At 38.6% G+C, this 22454-nt stretch overlaps 1 long non-coding RNA gene across 1 annotated transcript; it reads left to right on the top strand.

Moving 5' to 3' along the window:
* Positions 1-1171: 1171 nt before the first annotated feature.
* LOC125960793 (uncharacterized) lies at positions 1172-22202 on the top strand. Its single transcript, XR_007470803.1, has 3 exons — positions 1172-2719; positions 6701-8993; positions 13626-22202. It is a non-coding gene; the product is annotated as an uncharacterized LOC125960793 (long non-coding RNA).
* The last annotated feature ends 252 nt before the right edge of the window (positions 22203-22454 follow it).

A 22454-nucleotide genomic window follows, 5' to 3' on the forward strand; every position in this document is an offset into this window, starting at 1 on the left:
TAGGGAGTTATTATTTAATGGGTACAGAGTTTCAGCTTGGGATGTTGAACAAGTTCTGGAAATAGAGAGTGGTGATGGTTGCACCACACTGTGAATGTACTTAATGCCACTGAATTGCATGCTTAAAAATGCTTAAATGGTAAATTTTATCTTTTACCACAATAAAAAACAAAAAAGGAACAAACTAGTGATACGTGAACAACACAAACAAGAGACTTGTCATCTCAATGACATTATACATTATGTTGAGCAAAAGAATCCAGACACAGAAAGGAAAGTACATATTGCACGATTCCATTTACATAGGTTCAAAACAAGTCTATCTATCTAACCTATGGTAATAGAAATCCTAACAGTGGTTACTTGGAGTTAGGCTGGGGTGAGTAAGATTGATTGGAAAGAGGTACAAATGAACTTTCCAGAGGGATGAAAATGCTCTATACCTTAATTGGGTTTACACAGGTGTCAACTTAAAAAAAACACACAACCAAAAAGTTGAGGGTTATGTTTTATTATTTGGGGACATTACTGAGGACTATATAGCCTGAGAATCAGCCTCTCAGACAGTTCTGAGGAACTGTTCCAAAGAGGTAAGGGAGGAGCCAGGCTATATAGGAGTTTTTGCTGGAAAAAACAAAAGGAATGTGTAGTAGTCCAACATCAAAAGATTACCGCTAATCACAAAAAACAGACATCTCAAGTTAATGATTTTAGTGTTTTTCTATGTATAGAAAGATGCAAGAGTCTGGGCTGTCAATTATTCCTTTGATATGCATCTCAACTATCTAGAGCCCGTGTTCAGTTTATCTCCATCCTGAAATTCCCTCAGGATTCTGATTGGGGGGGTGGGGTGGGGGGGGGCCTGCAGTGGCTGATGGCTTGATGGAGGGCATAATTCATTGTTTACCTGAATGGCAGGCAACAGTCTTTGTTTACTGAAATGACAGACAGCATTACTTGTCCACACAGGTGTATGCAATTGTCAAAACTCATGGAACTGCGCATCTAGTATTCATGCATTGCGTTCTATGAAACAATATGACGAAATAAAATAAAACCAAATTAAAATGTTTTAAACTGAAAATTTTAAAAATTTAAAAATAGCGTCTTCCCTGGTGGCGCAGTGGTTGAGAGCCCGCCTGCCGATGCAGGGGACAACGGGTTAGTGCCCCGGTCCGGGAAGATCCCACATGCCGCGGAGCGGCTGGGCCCGTGAGCCATGGCTGCTGAGCCTGCGTGTCCGGAGCCTGTGCTCCACAACGGGAGAGGCCACAACAGTGAGAGGCCCGCGTAATGCAAAAAAAAAAAAAAATTTAAAAAATAGAGTTGTGAGACATTACAAAATAAAATGGTACTGAAACAGGAGGGAAGGGGGCAGGGCACAACCTTTAAAAGAATGACATTGCCCAAGGACATGACATAAACTGATTAGAACCAAATAGGTCCAAGATGGCAGACAAGTCGACTTAAGCCTCAGGATACATTCATTGTAACACACCAGCATGATAAATGACACACCCACCGGCACCATGACAGTTCCAGGGCCGACCATAAACGTCAAAAAGTGGGCAGTGGCCCAATTCCTGAAAATCCCCACCCCTTCCCCAAAATAGCTGGAATACTCCTCTTACTCATTAGCCTATGAAATTACCCACCTCTATAAAAAGTGACATCCCCATACCCTGGAGCCGCTCTCTCCTTCTGAGATGGCCCACTCTGTGTCCGTGGAGTGTGTTTCTCTCTAAATAAATCCACTTCTTACCTATCACTTTGTCCCTCACTGAATTCTTTCTGTGATGAGACATCAAGAACCTGAGCTTCATTAAGTCCTGAGACCATGTGTGTGATCTCAGTTAAAAGACCATGGGTTCATGTTCCAATCTGGGTTTTGGCCAGGCTCAAGTCCTGGCCTGTGGGTTCAAGCCTCAGTCTGAGATGCATGGTTTCAGTACAATAAAATAACTGCTTCAAGAATTTAGGTTTTTTTAAGTAGCTAGAGCTCATCTCAGTGCTCAGGGGATGTCAACATGAAAAATCCAGAGATCTCAAGAAGAACTTAAAATATTTTCCATTGTTTTTTGTTTGTTTGCTTTAGGTATTGAGATGACTTAACATTCATCAGGAAAAAACCGAAGTAGTAGAGAATGTTAATCTCAACTCCAAAGTACGGTATTCCCCCATTATCCACCGTTTTGCTTTCTGAGGTTTGTCCCCAGAGGTCTACAGTGATCTGAAAATATGAACTGGAAAATCCCAGAAATAAACAATTCATAGGTTTTAAATTGTCGGCTATTCTGAGTAGTGGGATGAAATCTCGTGCCCACCTGCTCCATCCCATCCAGGACATGAATCATCCCTTTGTCCAGTCTATCCCTGCCTGTTAGTAGCCATCTTGGTTATCAGATTGGCTGTGCGGTATCACAGTGCTTGAGTTCAAGTCACCCTTATTTTACTTAGTAATGGCCTCAAAGCACAAGAGTAGTGATGCTGGCAATTTGGATATACCATAGAGAAGCTGTGGAGTGCTTTCTTTAAGTGAAAAGATGAAAGTTCTCCAAATAATAAGGAAAGAAAAAAAAACTTATCCTGGTATTTCTAAGATCTGCAGTAAGAACTAATCTTCTATCCGTGAAATTGTGAAAAAAGAAAAGGAAAAAGGAATTCGTGCTAGTTTTGCTGTCACACCTCAGACTTGCAAAAGTTATGGCCACAGTGCATGGTAAGTGCTTAGTTAAGAAGGAAAAGGCATTAAATTTGTACAATAAGATTTTGAGAGAGAGACCACATTCACCTAACTTTTATTACAATGTATTATTATAATTGTTCTTTTATTATTACTTATTGTTGTTCCTCTCTTACTGTGCCTAATTTATAAATTAAACTTTATCATAGGTGTGTATGTATAGGCAAAAACATAGTCTATTTAGGGTTCGGTACTACCGCAGTTTCAGGCGTCCACTGGGGGTCTTGGAACATATCCCCCACAGTTAAGGGGGGACTACTGTATTGCTTTCCCAAGTTATCTCCCTTATGGTCCATGGATTCTTGAGAATTTTCTGATTTTAGAAAAATACTCCCTTACACACTAGTTTTACTCTGTGGCATTCTATTTAGTGGAGTTTTAATTTCAAGAAAAAGAAATTTAGTCAGAAAAATATTCTGCTTGGGTTTCTCCTGAAAAAGGCCTAAAGGATAGATTAACTCATCAATGCAAACTAAAATGTAAATCCCAAGCAAACCTTCTGGGAACCACACCCAACTTCCTGGGTAGCAGGGCAGAGCCTGGGGAAATGGGGCAGCCAGGACTGCAGGGGGTAGGAAAAGAGAAGGGGGAAGGGGATCGCATTTGTTGAACCCTTTTTCAGGACATACAGTATTTTAGGAACTTTACTGTAATTGTGTCATTTAAAGAATGTAGACAAGAGTATGGAAAAGGGATTCAAAAAGAGGTTAAAAAAAAAAATTCCTTGGCTATCTTTACCTACCAAGTAGAGTCATATCTTAGCAGAAGCCAACAATGACAGATTCCAGGAAGGACTGGGTGGAAGTGGCTGCCAAGAGGAGTCACCTGCTAGGAACTCTAGCACCTCCTCACCATGCCCCACCCTCACCCCTCCAAACAGGGGGCTGAGCTTTTGCAAGACTTGTCTAAACAGCCAATAGAAGAAAATGTGTGTTTAATTTTGGAGAAAAGGCCTGCTGTTTTACACGATTATTTTTAATTAGCTATTTTCTGGAGGTTGATTAAATTTGGAAATAATTGAATCTTGGGAACTATTGAAGAACCTCAGATTGTAAACCCAGGGCTGCCTCGGGAATCTGGGATGCATTGTCACCCTGTGACCAATTGCCAGTCGTGAAAACAAGCATCTTTTGTCTACAGAAGAGATGGTGGTCATGCAAATTTTTCTAGTTCTTCTCCGCTTAGAAAGAGAATCCCATCTGGCTGACTTCTCTTTTTTCTCCAGTTCTCCTGTATGAAATATGCAAAACACAAATGCCTGAGCCACCAGAGCAGCAGATTACGTCGCCTGTATATTGAAGATAAAATTGAAACATGGCAAAAATTTAAAACCTGCCCTTGGGAGAAGCATGTAAAAGATACTTTATTTGCATAATGATATAAAAATTTTAATAAGTCCAGGATAGAAATAATTATGGAGAAGAGAAGAAAATCATCAGTTTGAAAAATTCAGTCATAACTATAAGAGAAATAGTTGAAGAATCTAGAATATTTAAAACTGGGATGTGAACTCATTTTAAATTTTAAAAAGTTAAGATTTTTTTATATTATATATCTAATCCAATTTTCAAAGCATTTTCATGCCTAATAATTTTCATATTATCTAGACTTATCTTATAGATGAAGAAACTGAAGCTCAGAACAGTTTTGCCCAAGGTTATACCTGAGTTGTAGTTGGAACCTACATGCAGGTCTTGACATTCAAAATCCCTGGGCCCTTGTCACAGTATCCCACTGCTTCTGTTGTCTTCCTAAAAATATTATGAAACTAAATAATAAGTTAATCATAGAGCAAGCTCTTTAGTTAATTATAACAGCAACAACAACAAAAATCCCATTTACACGGGCAGAGGAACTGAATAGACATTTTCCCAAAGAAGACATACAAATATCCAACAAGTACAAGATGAGATGCTGAACATCACTAATCATTGGGGAAATGCAAAACAAAAACCACAGTGAGCTATCACCTCACACCTGTTAGAGTGGCTATCATCAAAAAGACAAGAAGTAAGTGCTGGTGAGGATGCGGGGAAAATGGAACTTTTGTGCACTGTTCATGGGAATGTAAATTGGTGCAGCCATTATGACAAACTGTGAAAGTTCTTCAAAAAATTAAAAACAGAACTACCATATGATCCGGCAATTCCACATCTGGGTATATATTTGAAAGAAATGAAAACAGGATATCAAAAAGATAGTTGTGCTCCCATGTTTATTGCATCATTGTTCACAATAGCCAAGGTATGAAAACAACCTAAGTGTCTATCAATGGATGAATGGATAAAGAAGATGTGGTATATACACAAATGAAATATTATTCAGCCATGAGAAAGAAGGAAATCCTGCCATTTGTGACAACATGTAAAGACCCTGAAGGAATTATGCTAAGTGACATAAGTCAGAGAAAGACAAATACTATATGATATCATTATATTTGGAATCGAAAAATGCTGAACTCGTACAAACAGAGTAGAATGATAGTTATGAGGTGCTGGGAGTGGGCGAATTGGGGAGATGTTGGTCAAAGGGTACAAACTTGCAGTTAGAAGATACGTTCTGAAGATCTGATGTACAGCATTACGATTATAGTCAACAATACTGTGTTATATACTTCAAAGCTTCTAAGAGACTACACCTTAAATGTTCTTACCACAAACAAGAAATAATTATGTGACCTGATGGAGATGTTAGCTAACACTATATTGCAATATTAAGTGTATCTAATCATATTGCAATGTATCAGATCAACGTGTTGTATACCGTACATTTATACAATGTTATTTGTCAATTATATCTCAATAAAAAAAGAAGAAGAATGCCAGCTAATAAATGTTCAATAGATGATGGAAATTTACCGTATTGCAACCCCAGTGTTATAATTCATCCAAGCAGGGATTATCTAAATCAGTTCTCAAATGTCACTGTGCTGCAGAATCACCTAGACACTTGTTAAAACACAGATTACTGGATGCCATCCCCAGAACTTAGAAGGTCTCGGGTGGGGCCCAAGAACTGGTTTTTCTATCAAGCTCTCAAGTGATGCTGGTTCCAGAAATATACTTTGAGAACTACTGATGTAAACGATTGGGGGATGGGTTGTTGAGAAACAGGTTATTCACACAAACAAGGGTTATTTAAAACAGAAAACACTTAAAAGGAAAAAAAAAGAAATGAATCAGAGTGGGAGAAATTACCAACATCTTTTTCTGACTAAATTCAGATACTGTTCACGTTATCTGATCCTGGAATCTCGAGATCTGAAGAGGGCAGGCCTTCCCTAAAAAGCCAGGCAAGATCACATCTAAACTTTAAGAGCTTTTTAGGACCAAGGATTCTATTTCTATTTCCACTATTAACAGACTTGTTTGACCTTGGGCAAGAACTTGGCTTTTCTTTAGGCTCTATCTAGTTTAGTTACAAAATTAGGATCTTGAACTAAGTGTTTTCCGTGGGCTTAATGGCAGAGTGTTACAAAGCCTGAAGAAATCAGGCTGGAAAAAATGACTGCATCCTGCAGCTCTGAAATCAGAAAATAGCAATAGAGAGACACCATCTCTAGTGAAAATTATTTTTATAACATTGCATCAGGGATTTCTTTTTCTAAGAAAGATGCTTATCTTAGCATCTTAGCAATATAGATTTTAAAGGAATGTGAACAAGAAATATTGTTAGACAAGTTTTAAAAATCAATGTTGCTGCAGCCAGTCTGCATTATATAGGGGGTTAGAAATCACTTTACTCTGCAGAAATAAATAAGTAAATAAATAAATTGCCACTTTCTTGCTAGATGTAAAACCATAAACCACTCTTGTAAAGTTTTGTGCAGTAGTGAGGTAGCTTAAGGGAGACCTGATCAGGAAACAAATATGTTTCTTTGCTACCAACTCTCTGTAAAAAGCAGCTCATTTATAATCATTGCAGTTTAGACAGGTCCCAGGTTTATCTCCTTTATAGACTATCCATTCCAGTCTTGAGGCCATTCTGAGGAATAAATGGAGTTGGAGCTACGATGGGCATCATTTGAAGGGTCCTCAGAGACCATCTTCTCTTGACCACAACAAGGAAAACACCGCAAGGACCACCAGAAATACACAGTGACGCACAGTTCCCTCCCTGAAGTGTAGTGCCAAGCGTGTAGACAGCTGGAAATACTGAGACTTGGTAAGGCCGACTATCTCAGATTTGCTGTGCTCATTGTGGACTGCATGTGAATCACAGCTTCTGTATAAGAAGGTTATAGCTATTAAGTGTTGATGTGAAACTTGAAAGCAGCTCTGCTGGATTCCTATCAGAATCCTGCAGAAAGTCAGCCACCTGGGTTCTAATCTGCTGTAAAAGATGAAGATTTAGTTGACCTTAATAAACCTGTCCTGTGTCCCATCCACGAGGAATGCTCGTAGTGGGCTGTGGCTGTTTCAGACTTCCTGGAACACGCTGCTCTCAAAAGAGCTGATGTGTTCAGATAATCTGTGTAGGGCTATGATTTATCATTTAAACTTTCAGTTGTATTCTGAGGTAACCACAAATTAAATTCAACCAAACTCGGGTCCACCAAGTGGGAAAAGGGGTGGAGGAGGGAATAATCTTGTTTCTTTTAGTAATTTTTTATTTGGGTTGTGGTTTTTTTCTGTGTTCCATATTAAGGCCTTTTTTTTTTTTTGCTTTGACTTGGAATAACTTCTCAGAGCATATTGCTTGGTTAAGTAACTTGAAATAGACATTAGAATTGCAAAGTGTCTCATGAATTTGCCAATCCCTAGATCCTAGAGTGGAACCAAATAGCCTTAATGTAAAGGGCAGTGAATGCATGGGGCTCTACTTAGGAACTGCTAAAGCCTCCTCTAAATCAGGTCTAAATTGTGTAGAAAACTGCGGTGGAAAGAGCATGGTTTCTGTTCAGGCCAAGGGCTTCACTGACCTGTCCTTACAAAGTCAAAGCAATGTGAGCAGAACCTCAACTAAAACCCACTTACCCTCAACTAAAACCCACTTGCATGATCTTTGACAAGAATTCCAGATACACTTGTGCCCAAATGTTTAAGGTATTAGACATTCTGTAGACGCAGTGATTGACTAGCGTAGCTCTCTAACCAACCCTCTGGTGTGTCTTTATGTTGTTCATTTGGAGAGTCAGGGGCAAAAGAAACAGATGTAGCACTTCTGTTTTTAATAATTACGCCTTAAACTATCCAGTAATTTTTAGTCCTGAAAAGGCACATGAGGAAGCTATCCAGAATTACTGAAAAGTCTTTCCATTATAATGAGAGAGTCTGGTAATTTCCTAGTTTTGTATCTTTGGTTCAACAAAAATATTTCAAAGTGGCATGGGACCACTTCATGCAGAGTCTGGGTTTCTCTGTAATAAATTCTTTTGCCAAATGTAGGAGTTGCAGGCTTGCTCCTGGCAAGAGTGAAGCAAACGGGTGAGTCGAACTATCCTGATGTGGGAACATTTTCCTCTAGGAGTTCAGTCTTGATAAAAGTGTCAGTGCAGGAATCACACTCCTTGGGAGGGTTACAGTATCACCTGACAGGACCTGCCAACCATATCTGGGCAACAGTGTTGGCATTATTTGAAGTGGCAGGCAGGATGCCTACATCCTGATGTGTTTGTGTGAGTAGCTGAGCCAGCCAAGGAGAGGTCGGATGATTGAGAAACAAGGGATTCTTGGTTAAACAGAAGACTTCATTTGGGAACCAAAAATCTTAATAAATAATCTTTTGGACCTTGAGCCATATATTTCCCCTGAAAAGTATGCATTTTTTTCTGCAAAATTTTCTTGAGGGTTATGTTATTGAGGGATGAACTGAGATGAATATGTGGAACTGTTATTTCATGGCATACTGTCCTAGAAATCTGAAGACCTGCAGGAGATTTAAAAATTCCAACCCTTGTTATAACTTTTTAAAAGATTGAAATTATCAAAATGCACATGAGTCAAGTTTTAATATACTGTATAATGGGTGGATGAGGCTGTCCATTGTACCATTTTTTTCTTTGAATTCTCAGGCATGGTTTGGCAGTGCAAGAACTCTGTAACATTTACAAATTCAATAAAAAGTAAATATATGGGAAAAAAATACCATCATCTCTCTAACTCCTAGGTTTTTACAGGAATTTCATCAATAAAGATACTTTCAGCCAGGAAAGGGCAGCTCATCTTGATGAACATGCAATGGGGGAACGGTGGTTCCCAAAGGAAAACTTTCACCGGAAGAAGCTGGGAAAGAGACTGGACAGGCAAAAGTAAGATTGCATGGTTCAGTGAAATTAGAGTCTCTGAGGAAACAGGAGTTTGGAGTTAGGCCGTAAGGCACTTGGGAAGTAAGACTTGGGTAAGGAATAGGGAGGTAGATCATGGAGAAAGCCAGAGTGGAGTGAAGTTGTGGGCAGCTTGAAGGCAGAGCCTGTCTGTAGGATGACCCAGAGAAACTGGGCTTGCTTTCATTTTTCCTTATGTTGCAAGTGGATTATAACTATCACTTTCAGAAAAGCTGATAAGGCCGAAATGATGCAGTTCTGGGAAACACTTTTGTGAATTTTTACCACATGTTCCATGAATTTTTACCACAAACAATTTTATGAATTTTTACTTCCACCTTCCGCTACTTCACACTCTTCTACCCCAGCAAGATACCCTTTTGTCACCCTCTGTCATAGCCATATGTTATAGAGCTAGGAAAGGAGGGCAAAGCAAAGCCCTCAACTGTAGACCCTCTTCTCGGTCTGCAGTATCCTTAGCTTTCATCTCTAAGGGGCCTTGGAATTTCCAAAGTCTAGTTGGGCTGCTGCCTTTGAAATAAAAGCTCGGACCAGATGTGCCCGATTGAGAGCCCAGGGGGAGAAGTGTGTCTAGTTTTTGGCTCACCTGCATTCCATGATAATTATATTACAACAGAAACACATAATTACAGACATTCCAGAGTGCACTGACACATACACATTTATTTCTTTGATTTTAAGAGAATGTCCTAATATTTCAAAATCGAAAAGATTTGTAAAATTGTAGAAGACAGCGTTTTTTTTCTCCTTCTGATGGTGTTATACCATGCTAAATTGACTTAGCACGGCTCTCATTGTTGTGAGACTCAGTGCTGGTCTCATTTTTTAGAGCATATAAGGTGCCCCAGTACAGAGTGGTACCTGCATAAATCACAAACATGGAAATGTGGTGTTGGTTTCATGAACTTAGGCCAAGGATCCATTTTTCTAGTACTGAGTTTTAAAGGTAGGAGTTGAATTGTGACTAATGATCCTATTTACCGCCTACAAACAAAATGCTGAAGAACAAGAATGGGATTGAGCAAGGGGACCTCTTCAAGTCAGAGCCTGCCGGCAGCCCAGCTGGACCTGACAACAGCCTTTCACACCAGTGTCCTTCGGAAGATTAAAGAATTAAGCTATTGGAACTTTCGTTTCTTGAACAGTCTCATTTTTCAGAAAGATAAATCTGAAACAGCAGTGTACACCCAGTCCTTGGCATGAGGAAACCGGGACAGAGTGAAACAAGTATTGACCTTGGAGTCAGCTGACCACTTTGCACTGGGTGATGGAGAGGAGTGCACTCACGCTAGCTAAGCCTCAGTTTTCTCCTCAGAAAAGTGGGGATACTAACACCCACTTCATAAGCTAAAATATAAGTAAGAAAGCTAGGAAGTTGGAAATGCTCTAAAAGTGTTAGTTTCCTTTTGCCTTAGCCAAACCAGTTCTTTAAGAGTGGAAGCTCAGGGTGATAGAGCATGGTCTGAACATTCAGAATGAAGGAGAAGGATATAGCAGAATGAGGGAGCTCCAGGTTGATGGTTTTGATTTTCTTAATAAAAGTCAAAATTAAGAGCAAAAGGGAAGTGGAAATGGGTGAGGGAAATAAGGTATAAGAAAAGAGGGAAAGGTGTAAGTTAGGTATTCTTCAGATCGATGTATAGAGTTTACCAGAGATTTGGTAGACTTCCCAGTGACAGTGAGTGCCCTTTGGAGGCTTGTGATCCTGAAATTAAGGTGACGCCTGCTATACAATTGTATGGTTCTGTAGCACAGCTCAAGTGCACATGTGCAGACACAAACTAGTGGATGCTTGGGGTTATCTGAAGCCAGACTTTTTGCAAGGCAAGTATGGTAAAAGGAGAGAGGCAAGACAATGCAGAGTATTTTCAAGGGAGTAATCATAGTGGTAATCATGGAATTTAAGCTAAATAAGGAGAGAAGGAAAGACAGTAGGAGACTTCCCTGAAAATGCAATGGAGCAGTATGGATATTTATTCCACTTCTGGTATGAATTATGTTGCCTTTACCCTTAGAAGGCCAATTTTATTTTAAAATAATTTTTTTAAATCTCCCTCACATTAGCAAACTAAATCCGGAAGTTTATTAACAGAATAATACAACATGAGCAAGAACCGTTTATTCTAGGAATATGTGAGTACTTAAATATTACATCAACAAATGAAAGAAAAATAACCAAATGACCACATCATTAGATATGGTATCAGTTATCTACTGCTGTGTAACAAACCACCCCAAACTTTGTAGCATGAAACCATTTTGTTACACTCATGGATTCTAAGGGTCAATAATCAGGACAGAGCACAGCAGGGACCATTTATCTCTGCTCCACAATGTCCAGGCCCTGACTGGGGAGGCTCAAAGCCTGAGATCACTTGATGACCGAGGGACAGAATCATCTGGAGGTGTCCTTACTTGTTTGGCACTTGATGCTGGCTGTTGGCTGGGACCTCAGCTGGGCTGTCAGGTGGAAAATTTACATGCCTCTCTGGGTACTTTCTCCATGGATTAATCAGCTTTCTCATAGCATGGCTGATGGGTTCCAAAAGTGAGCATCCCAAGAGAAGAATATAGAAGCATGGAATTTTTATGATCCAGTTTCAAAAGTAACATAGTATCACTTCTTCCATACTCTATTTGTCCACGCAATCACAAAGATCTTTCCAGGTTCAAGGAGAGATGATATAAACCCGACAACTCAATGGAAAAAGTGTCAAGCATGTGGGATGGGAGATAATGTGTGACATCTTAAAAAACATAATCTGCTACAGATATTAAAAAATTGTTTTCTCAAATTCAGCATCCCTTGCCTTTTTAAAGCTCTTATCAAAGGAAATAGAAGGATGGTTCTATATCCAAAATAATTGAAAGAAGGATCTCAAAAAAGATATTTCCACACCCTTGTTCATAGTAGCATTATTCATGATAGCCAACAGTTAGAAGGAACCCAAGTGTCCACTGACAGATGAATAAACAAAATGCGGTATATACATACAAAGGAATACTATTCAGCTTTAAAAAGGAAGGAACTTCTGACACACGCTACAATACGGATGACCTTGAATTCACTGTGCTACGTGAAATAAGCCAGTCACAAAAAGACAAATACTGTATGATTCCACTTCTATAACATAACTAGAGAAGTCAACCTCATAGAAACAGAAAGTAGAATGATGGTTGCCAGGGGCTGAGGGAAAGGGGAAATGGGGAGCAGTTATTTAATGGGTACAGAGTTTCTGTTTTGCAAAATGAAGACTTGTGGAGATTGATTTCACAATAATGTGAAGATACTTAACACTACTGAACTGTACACTTAAAAACGGTAAATTTTATGTATGTGTATTTTATCACAATTAAAACAAAAGAACTAGAAGGGGACTTTCTGGCTATGCTAAAGAATACTGTGGGAGATATTGCATACTGGTGCGCTCTAGGATGAGTGCACAGATGGAAGATAAACAGCTGTTTCCCAGGCTCTCTTGTGGTGAGGGCTCAAGATGTGATTTGGGTCCCATCGAACAGAAGCACTCACGTGAGGCTTTGGTTTGGAACTGAGTCCTCTGTGGAGAAAGGTGGTGTGCAGAGCATCTGCTTTGTTGGTGTTGACTGCAGTAGAGGGGGCAAGGGTCTGGAGCCAGCTGCTATAGCAGCAGCTTATTAATTTGGCAGATGACTTCTCGATTCAGCAGCTTTCAGCATTGGTGGTGGAAGCATTCCCAATTTTGGTCAAAGCAGAGTGGTTATGGGGTCCAGGAGTTGCCTGGATCCTGTTCCTCCCACCTTTATGAAAAGCCTGGAGGCAAAATCATCATGGTTTGCATATAAAATGATTGTAAACAGAATCAAAGACACTGAGTTAAAAAGAAAAGTATTGGAACTAATGAAAGAGTTTAAATAAGGTAGCCAGATTGAAGTCAACTATATTAAAAAGAAAAAAAAGCTTTTTCTTTAACGCGACAATAATCAAGTAGAAATGTAATTTTAAAATCCCATTCCAAATGGCAATAAATGTTAACAAGAACAAGGAATAGACGTACAAGAAATGCGCTAGATCTGTTCAGGACATGGGTTCCATTTCGGTCCTTTTTTCTCTGTTTCACCTTCAGAATATGTTCCACATTCTCCTAACTAAAATTAATAAACAACTAAAGGAATATTATAACAAAATACTTCATGAGGACTGTTCCCCCTGAAGTCTTAGTCATAAGAAAACCTATTTTTCCATGATCAGCTGAGCAAATTAAAATTCAATTCTTCTTTAGTTGTTATTGTTGTTTCCTATCCCTAGGTTTTATTGCTTTGTTTTAACTTCTACGTTAGAGTTAAGAAAACAAAAACTATACACACCGTAAATCAAGGCTAACTTTTTCATGTTTAGACAAGGGAGGTTAAGAGGAAAACAGTTCTGAAGCAGCAGTGCTTCTGCCTCAGGGAGAGAAAGTTTTAATATAATCCTTATGAACCTGTGGTCCTGGCATTCTCTTCATAAGTCATGCATGTATAAGTAATTTTCAAAGATTTAGGGAAATCAACCATTGCACAAAGGATGATGGGATGTGTTATTTTGTTTTTGTGTTTTTTTTCCTCTCTATTCAGAGTTGCTCGTAGTTTATTGGACAAAAAAATGAAGAGATTTTTCTCGTTATTTCTTCTCTGTCAGAAGCAGTCAAAGAAGAAGGATAGATCTGAGGAAGTTTGGAAACTTTAGCTATATTTTTCAAAAACTCTGTTTAAGGAACAAAATTAGGGTAAACTGCAAGCTCTTAGAGATTCAGATTTCTGCACATATTATGAGAAATAAATCAGTTTTGAAAATTATCGATGTATTTCTAAAATCAATGAATTTCAACAGCTTCTATGGATGCATCATGATTTAAAATATCAGTTGATGTCCTGCAAAACAACTTCATATACAAATGTATCAGTTGGGTCTGCTGGGAAGCAGAAACTGAGATGATGTTAAGAGTGCAGGAGGCTTATTGAGAAGTAACATCTGTGAAAGGAAAAAGAAGGAAGCTGGACTGGGCAGAGACGCCATCAGACCACAATACAGATCTGCCAACAACTCATCCATTGCAATGGGGGGCTCCAGAGCAAAGATTGCCCATTAGAGGAGTTCTGCCTTGGGTGGAAATTGCCAGTCTTTTGTTCCACTATCTTGCTGAGTCATTGATTGGGGCCACCTCCAGCAGAGTAAGACCTTGGCCTAAAAGCTGAAGGAGACTTGAAGGAGTTAACTGCTAGATGCTGTCAGCTAACTGCACAGTCCTTAAAGATGGACAAGGAGTCCTTTACTTTTTTTTTTTTTTTTTGGCCACACCATGGGGCATGTGAGATCTTAGTTCCCTGACCAGAGGTTGAACCTGCACCCCCTGGAGTGGAAGCACGGAGCTTTAACCACTGGACCACCAGGGAAGTCCAAAGGAGTCCTTTCTTGAAGGGACATCTGAGCTACACAACATCTCCATGTCTGCCACAACAAGTTAGCATCAGTGTTACATACAAAACAAATTATGTGCTGCATCCTTACAATTTTTTTTTTTTTGCGGTACGCGGGCCTCTCACTGTTGGGGCCCCTCCCGTTGCGGAGCACAGGCCCCGGACGCGCAGGCTCAGCGTCCATGGCTCACGGGCCCAGCCGCTCCACGGCATGTGGGATCTTCCCGGACCGGGGCACGAACCCGTGTCCCCTGCATCGGCAGGCGGACTCTCAACCACTGCGCCACCAGGGAAGCCCCAATTTTTTATTTTTAAAAAATGATATGGATGTAAAACCTATAAACAACATCAGTTTTTAGGAAATGCCAACTGACCAGTTGACCTGATTTATTCTAACATTTGCTTTATACACATTCTTGGAAGAAAACAGGGCTTTTGTAGGTCGTGTGTGTTTAATAAAATCTAGGGTAACTCCACTAGTATGGCAGATCATTAAGCTCTCAATGGGGTAACAACCCTGATATACAAAGAATTGACAGCAGATTTATTTGTGCAATAAATTTATCTGTTGTAATTAAACTACATGCTTTACAAAATGAACATGGAATAAGACAATAGTATTTAAAAAATCACTTGTCTTATATAGTTCATAAGGCACTACCACCTCAAGGCATGAGGTATGACTTCAGAGAAACTCAAAACATTGATTCATAGTCCTTATAGATATTAATATAATAGGAATAGTCACTATTAGGTAACTAACTAAAATTTTCTCCTTTGTCTTATTATTACTATACCACTCCTAATGAGCACCCCTAAAGACATTAAGGACATTAAATAATTAGCCCTCTAGTTTGTCAATATTTATCAAAATTGCAAAATACTTTCCCATTGGCCCAGCAGTCCTTCTTCAGGGAATTTATCCTCAGATATACTTGAATACAAGCAAAATAATTTTACTTATTCCATCACTGTTTATAATCAAAGGTTAGGGGAAAAAACCCAGATGTCCCTCAGAAGAAAATTAATAAAATAAATTATTGTATATCCATTTAATAGAATTATATACTATAAAAACATGAGAGTGTTCTCATGTATGGATTTGGAGAAATTTTTAAGATAAATCATTAAGTGTAGAAAAAAGGTGCAAAAAAGTGTTTGCTACAATTTGTTAATAAAATGGGAATATAAGAGTGTATACTTTTAGACATAATGAATGAGTTTAGCAATGTTGCAAGATATAAGATAAATTTTAAAAAATCAGTTGTATTTCTATATACTACCAATAAACAATCTGACAATAATATAAGAAAACAACCATTTACAATAGGATCACAGAGAATAAAATATTTAGGAATACATTTAATAAAAGAAGTACAAAACTTGTACTGCGAAAACTGCAAAACATTACTAAAAGAAATTTAAAATTGTACAGATGGAAAGCCCATGTTCATGAATCAGGAGAGTCAATATATTTTTTAAATTAATTATATATTTATTTAGGCTGCGCCGGGTCTTAGTTGCGGCACACAGGATCTTCGTTGCAGCATCAGGTCTTAGTTGAGGCATGCATGTGGAATCTAGTTCCCCGAGCAGGGATCGAATCCGGGCCCCCTCCATTGGGAGCATGGAGTCTTACCCACTGGACCACCAGGGAAGTCCCTCAATAGTAAGATGGCAATACTTGCCAAATTTATCTATAGATTCAACGCAATCTCTATCAATATCCAAGCTCTCTTTTTTGCAGAAATTGACAAGCTGATCATAAAATTCATATAGAATTACAAGGAACCCAGAATAGCCAAAGCAATCTTGAAAAAGAACAAAGTTGAAGGACTCACACTTCCTTATTTCAAAACTTACTACAAAGTACAGTAATCAAGACACGGTAGCACTGGCATAAGCTTAGATAAATAGATTGATGGAGTAGAATTCAGAGTCCAAAAATGAACCCTGACATTTATGTCAATTAATTTTCAGTAATGCCATCAAGACAGTTCAATGGGAAAAGAATAGTCTTTTCAGCGAATGGTGGTGGGGAAACCAGATACCCATCTGCAAAAGAATGAAACTGGACCCCTTCTTCACACCATACACAAAAATTTACTCAAAATGGATCATAAACCTAAATCTAAGAGCTGAAGCTATAAGACTCAGGAGAAATTATAGGGATAAATCTTCACGACCTTGGGTTAGGCAAAGCCCTTTTAGCTATTTCACCAAAAATCACAAGCAGCAACAACAAAAATAGATAAATTAGTCTTAATCAAATTAAAAACTTTTGTTCTTCAAAGGACACATCAATAAAGTAAAAAGACAAACCATAGAACGGGAGAAAATATTTGCAAATCATGTATCTGATAAGAGACTTGTATCCAGAATATATAGAGAACACAACTCAATAAAAAAAAGACAAATAATCCAATTAAAGAATAAGCAGAGGCTCTGAATAGACATCTCTCCAAAGAAGGTATACAAAAGGTGAATAAGTACATGAAAAGATACTCAACATCATTAGCCATCAGGGAAATGGAAATCAAAAGAAAAATGACATACCACTTCATATCTACTAGGATGCTTATAGTAAAAAAGATATACAATAACAAGGTGCTGGTAAGGATATGGAGAAATTGTAATCTTCATACATTACTGGTTGAAATGTAAAATGATGTAACCACTTTGAAAAACAGTCTGGCAGTTCTTCAAAAGATTAAACATAGGGGTACCATATGCCCCAGCAATTCTATTCCTAGATACAAACTCAGGAGAAATGAAAACATATGTTTGTACAAAAACTTGTACACGAATGTTTGTAATAACATTACAACCAAAAAGTATAGTATAACCAAAAAGTATAGCCAAAAAGTGGAAATAACCCAAATGTACATCAACTGATGAATGGATAAATAAAATGTGGTATAGCCATACCATGGAATGTTATTCAATACTAAAAAGAAATGAAATACTGATATATGCTGTAACATGAAGGAACCTTGATATTATGCTAAGTAAAAGAAGCCAATCACAAAAGACCACACTTTGTATGATTACATTTATTTGAACTCTATGGAATGGGCAAATCTATGGAGGCTGAAAGTAGATTATTGGTTGCCTGGAGCTGTGGGAGTTTGGAGAGAAATGGGGAATGACCGCTAGTGGATATGAAGTTTCTCTTGAGGTGATAAAAATATTCCAGAATTGATTGTGGTAATGACTGAATAAATTTGTGTATATATAAAAAAAGCATCGATTTGAATGCTTTCAATTGTGAATTGTATAGTATGTGAATTATATCTCAATAAAGCTGTTTTTAAAAATAACTTATGTTTGTACAAGTTAGTACTATTACGAAGAGTGAAAATAACTTTATATTGGAGAAACTTGGTTGACTCTCCCTTAACCAAGTAATCAAAATTAGCATCACTACTGACGGGATAAACTGTCATCATGTCCCCTGTGATGTGGTGCACTCAGGATACCATACATTTGCTATTCGTATCCAAAATACAAAAACCTGAATCTTATCATTGGAGAATTTCAAACAAACCCAAATTGAGGGACATTATAAGAAAAAATGGCCTGTCATCTTAAGAAATGGCAATACCATGAAAGACGAAGAAAGTCTGAGGCACTGTTCCAGATTAGAGGAAACTAAAGAGACACAAAAACTAAATGCAGTATATGATCCTGCACTGGATCCTAGACCAGAAAAAGCAATCTCTGTAAAGAACATTGTAGGGACAATTAGTGAAATTTCAATAAGGTCTGTAGATCGGATGATAGTATTGTATCCATGTTAGCTTTCTGAATTTAATAACTGTATTCCAGTTAGGTAAATATAAGTCCTTGTTTTTAGGAAATGCACACTGACTCACTGAAATGCTTGGGGTAGAGAGGGATGATGTGTGCAAATTGGTCTCAAATGATTCTGAAGAAATATTAGACACACACATTTATGTATGTGTGTATATATGTATGTGCGTATGTATGTATGTATGCATGAAGAGACAAGGACAGAGATAGAGACAGAGACAGAGGAAATGATATAGCAAATGGGGTAAAATATTAAAAATTGGTAAGTCTGCATGAAAGTTATATGGGAAACTTTGTCCTGTTTTTTTTTTTAAAATAAATTTATTTATTTATTTTTGGCTGTGTTGGGTCTTCGTTGCTGTGCGCGGGCTTTCTCTAGTTGCGGCAAGTGGGGGCTGCTGTTCGGTGTGGTGCACGGGCTTCTCCTTGCGGTGGCTTCTCTTATTGTGGAGCACGGGCTCTAGGCGTGTGGGCTTCAGTAGTTGTGGAGCGCGGGCTCAGTAGTTGTGGTGCACGGGTTTAGTTGCTCCGTGTCATGTGGGATATTCCCGGACCAGGGCTCGAACCCATGTCCCCTGCATTGGCAGGTGGATTTCTAACCACTGTGCCACCAGGGAAATCCCTCTGTCCTGTTTTTGAAACTTTTCTGTTAAAATATTATATTTGTGTTTGCAGCAACAAACTCTGAAGGAATATATAAGAAACTAACAAAAAATGGTTACCTGCTAGGGAATTGGAGGGAAGCACTATAGCTGATGGGCAGGGTGAAAAAGACACTTCATGAATCACGTGGATGTATTACTTACTTGAATTTTTAAATGCCAAGTTATTTTTTAAAATTAACCTTTGAATATCTTTGAATTACATACCATGGTTACTCATATTCAGATATTGAACTCCTTATACAGTGGGTGCTTACCTGATGAGGTTACTTTCTCTGGACTCACATTATGCAAGTTGTTTTAATAGATATTAAGTAACTTGCTTAAGGCAATAAAGGACTTGAGTTGGTTGACCTGAGTGCAAACCAAAATGTAGCCCTTATTCTCACTCTTCAGTTGCCTTTCCAACCCTTAGTATCTGAGACTGAGAATCTTTGGAGATGTTAGCCTTTTGCTGCTGCGGAGAGGAGGAGAAAAGAGAAACTGGCAGTCAGTACAGATGCTTCATGTGATTTGTCCTTAAACTACTGCCTACTTGTGTCTACTTCTAGCCTCTTCCAACTCTGATCTATAATTAAGAGAAGGTAGATTTTATTTCTTAAGTACATTACTGAGATTGTAACAGTCAATTCAGAATTGGCTATGAAGCCACTGTGCTCTCTCTCTATTGGCCCGTTGTAGCCATCACCCCCCCTCCTCTGTGTGTAGTGTGTGTTTGTAACATATTATGCATACAACAAAGAGTGTATGTGTTTAAATTTTAAAATAATAAGATGAACAGTTGTGTACCTACTACTCAGGTTAGTAATAGACCATTACCAGTATCTCATTAGAACCTTGTATAAAACCTCCCCAGTTGCGAACACTTTCTACACTATTTTTTTCCTACAATTTACAATATATATTAAAGATCTCTCCATATGCATACAACCTTCACAACCACCATTATGAATTCAGTATTATTTTAATGTTTTGTTATAATTTGACTGCTTATGTATGTATCCGTAAAAATATTAGTTTTCTAATGTTGCATAACCCATTACCCCAAAACTTAGTGGCTTAAAACAACACACATTTATTATCTCATAGTTTCTGAGAGTTAAAGATTTTGAAATGGATCATCTGAGTACTTCTGGCTCAGAATCCCTAAAAAAGTTGCAGTCAAAATATTAACCAGATTTCAATTATCTGAAGCCTTTACTGGAGCTGAGGGATCTATTTCCAAGACTGTCAGTGAGGGCTTCCCCTAGAGGGTTGCTTGGGTGTCCTCAGAAAATGGCAGTGATTTCTCCCAGAATGAGAGATGAGAGAGAGAGACAGTAAAGTGACCATGTCTTTTAAGACTTAGGCTCAGAAGCCACATACATAACTTCTGCAAAATCCTATTTTTGCAGGTGAGTATTGCCTAGGATTGTCTATTCAACATGGGAGTGTTATCTATACTGGGGAAGGAATACCAGGAAGTAAGGCTCATAGGGCCATCTTAGAGGTTGAGTATCACAATAAATAACATACAACTCAGTTCTACTTTTTTTTTTTTTTGCACCTTATACAGTGAATCATATAGTGTGTAGTTTCCTGTGTGTCTTGCTTAGTGGTTTTTTTGTTTGTTTTCTCTTTTTTCCTTTGGAGGTTCACAGGCACATTTATATATTATCAGTGTTATTTTTAAAGGGTTTACCTATGTTGATGTGTGTCTTAGGTCTTTTGGGCTGTTATAACAAAATACCATAGACTGAGTACCTTATAAACAATAGAAATTTATTTTTCACAGTTTTTGAGGCTGGGAAGTCCAAGATCAAGACACCTTCAGATTCAGTGTCTGGTGAAAGCCTACTTCCTGGTTCATAGATAACAGTCTTCTCTCTTGTCCTTACATGGTGGAAGGGGAGAGGCTCTCTCTGCAGTCTCTTTTATGTTGGTACTAACCTCATTCATGAGGGCGCCACCTGCATGTCCTTACCACTTCCCCAAACCCAATCTCCACATACCTTCACATTGGAGATTGGGATTCAACATATGAATTTTGGAGGGAATGTAAACATAAACTGTGATTCATCCATTTTTGCTGCTCTATAGTATTCCACAATTTATTTACGCATTCTACTATTTATGCTATAACAAACAATGCAGTGAGGAATTTTCCTTGGGATATATATGCTATGGGAATAAATCTATGCCAGTTTGTATAGGACATGCCCATATTCATATTTCAAGAAAAGAAATAGTTATCTAAAGTGGTTTTAATCATTTACATTCCCATGGCAGTGGATGAGAATTTTAATAGCTTTACATCCTTGCCAAAGCTTAGCATTGTTCAACTTCTAAGTTTTTGCTAATTCAATGGGCAAGAAATAATATCTCATTGTGATTTTAACTTGCTTTTCCCTGATTACTAGTGAGGTGAACATCTAACCATCATTATCTCCTTTAAAGTAAACCACCTGGGGACTTCCTTGGTGGCACAGTGGTTAAGAATCCACCTGCCAATGCAGGGGACATGGGTTCGTAGCCCTGGTCCAGGAAGATCCCATCCCACATGCCGTGGAGCAACTAAGCCCGAGCACCACAACTACTGAGCCTGCGCTCTAGAGCCTGTGAGACACAACTACTGAGCCTGCATGCCGCAACTACTGAAGCCCGTGTGCCTAGAGCCTGTGCTCCTCAACAAGAGAAGCCACCGCAATGAGAAGCCCGTGCACAGGAACAAAGAGTAGCCCCCACTCGCCGCAACTAGAGAAAGCCTGTGTGCAGCAACGAAGACCCAATGCAGCCAAAAATCAATCAATCAATCAATTAATTAATTAATTAAAAATAAAGTAAACCACTTGTCCTGGATACTAATTCTTTTTCGGTTGAGTTGCAACTACTTTCTCCTACTTAATGGCTTGTGCTTTCACTTTTTGTATGCCTTATTTTGATTTACAGAGGTTCTTAGTTTTAATAAAATCAAATTTATCAATCTTTCCCTTTATGGTTTGTGTTTTTTTGTGTATTATTTGAGAAATATTTTCCTACTTTGAGCTCATAAAGATATTCTCTTTTTTTCTTCTCTTTTTTTTTTTTTTTTTTTGCGGTACGCGGGCCTCTCACTGCTGTGGCCTCTCCCTTTGCGGAGCACAGGCTCCGGACGCGCAGGCTCAGCGGCCATGGCTCACAGGCCCAGCCACTCCGCGGCATGTGGGATCTTCCCGGACTGGGGCACGAACCCGTGTCCCCTGCATTGGCAGGCAGACTCTCAACCACTGCGCCACCAGGGAAGCCTCATAAAGATATTCTTTATTTTCCTTTCACAATTTTATAATTTTGTTTTTTACATTTAAGTCTTTTATCCACATGCGGTTGTTTTGTGTCAGGTGTGAGTTAGGGATGTAATTTCACTTTTCTATATGTATTTATCAACTGTGCATATTTCATTTATTGAGCACTATACCCTTTCCTCACTCATCTGCAATGCTTGCTGTGTCATGAATTGTTTCTGTGTATTTGGTCCTCCACAACAAGAGAAGCC

This window comes from Orcinus orca, chromosome 13 (assembly GCF_937001465.1).
Source record: "Orcinus orca chromosome 13, mOrcOrc1.1, whole genome shotgun sequence".
In the NCBI taxonomy this organism is placed as follows: Eukaryota; Metazoa; Chordata; class Mammalia; order Artiodactyla; family Delphinidae; genus Orcinus; species Orcinus orca.